Source organism: Pteropus alecto, unplaced genomic scaffold (genome assembly GCF_000325575.1).
Source record: "Pteropus alecto unplaced genomic scaffold, ASM32557v1 scaffold146, whole genome shotgun sequence".
NCBI lineage: Eukaryota > Metazoa > Chordata > Mammalia > Chiroptera > Pteropodidae > Pteropus > Pteropus alecto.
The window spans coordinates 26291215-26291957 of NW_006442107.1; the positions used below are offsets into that span (position 1 = coordinate 26291215).

General features: G+C 32.8%; 1 pseudogene; it reads right to left on the reverse strand.

The window, feature by feature from the left end:
• Positions 1 to 386: 386 nt before the first annotated feature.
• LOC112469435 lies at positions 387 to 505 on the reverse strand (annotated as a pseudogene).
• Positions 506 to 743: the final 238 nt, after the last annotated feature.

Sequence of the window (743 nt, forward strand, 5' to 3'; positions counted from 1 at the left end):
AATATTTTTCCAATGAAAACCTCAGCCAAAATTTCCTAGGAATCTTACTAAATATTTGAAAAAGAATTAAAATCAGTTCTTCAAAAACTCTTTCAAAAAATTAAAAAGGAGGGAACACATTTCAGTTCATTCTGTGAGACCAGTACTACACTGATACAAAAATTAGACAAATGAACCACAAGAAAAGAAGAATATAGACCAATATTATGATTACAGGCAAAAAATATCCTCAAAAAAATATTAGCAAACCAAACTCAGCAATATTTATTTATTTATTTATTTATTTATTTTTAATTTTTAATTTTTTTAGGCAAGGCAATCCTTGGTTGACTTCGCAGATTGCAAGGACCTTGTCAGCTTAAAATCCCTTATTTTTTGAGTTTTTACACCTACAGCACCTGGTCTTCCTAGGTGGTCTCCCATCCAAGTACTAACCAGGTCCAACTCTGCTTACCTTGCGAGATCAGACGGAATCGGGCTTGCTCAGGGTGGCACGGTGGTAGACAAACTCAGCAACATTTCAAAAGAATTATACACCATGGCTAAGCGGAATATATCCCGGGAATGCAAGGTTGGCTTAGTATCTGAAAATCAAGTACTGTAATACACCATATATAAACAGAATAAAGGTCAAAACCACATGATCATCTCAATAGACAAAAAAAAAAAAAAAAATCATTTGACTAACTCCAATACCCTTTTACAAAAACAAAACAAAACAAAACATTTATTGGTCTAGAAAT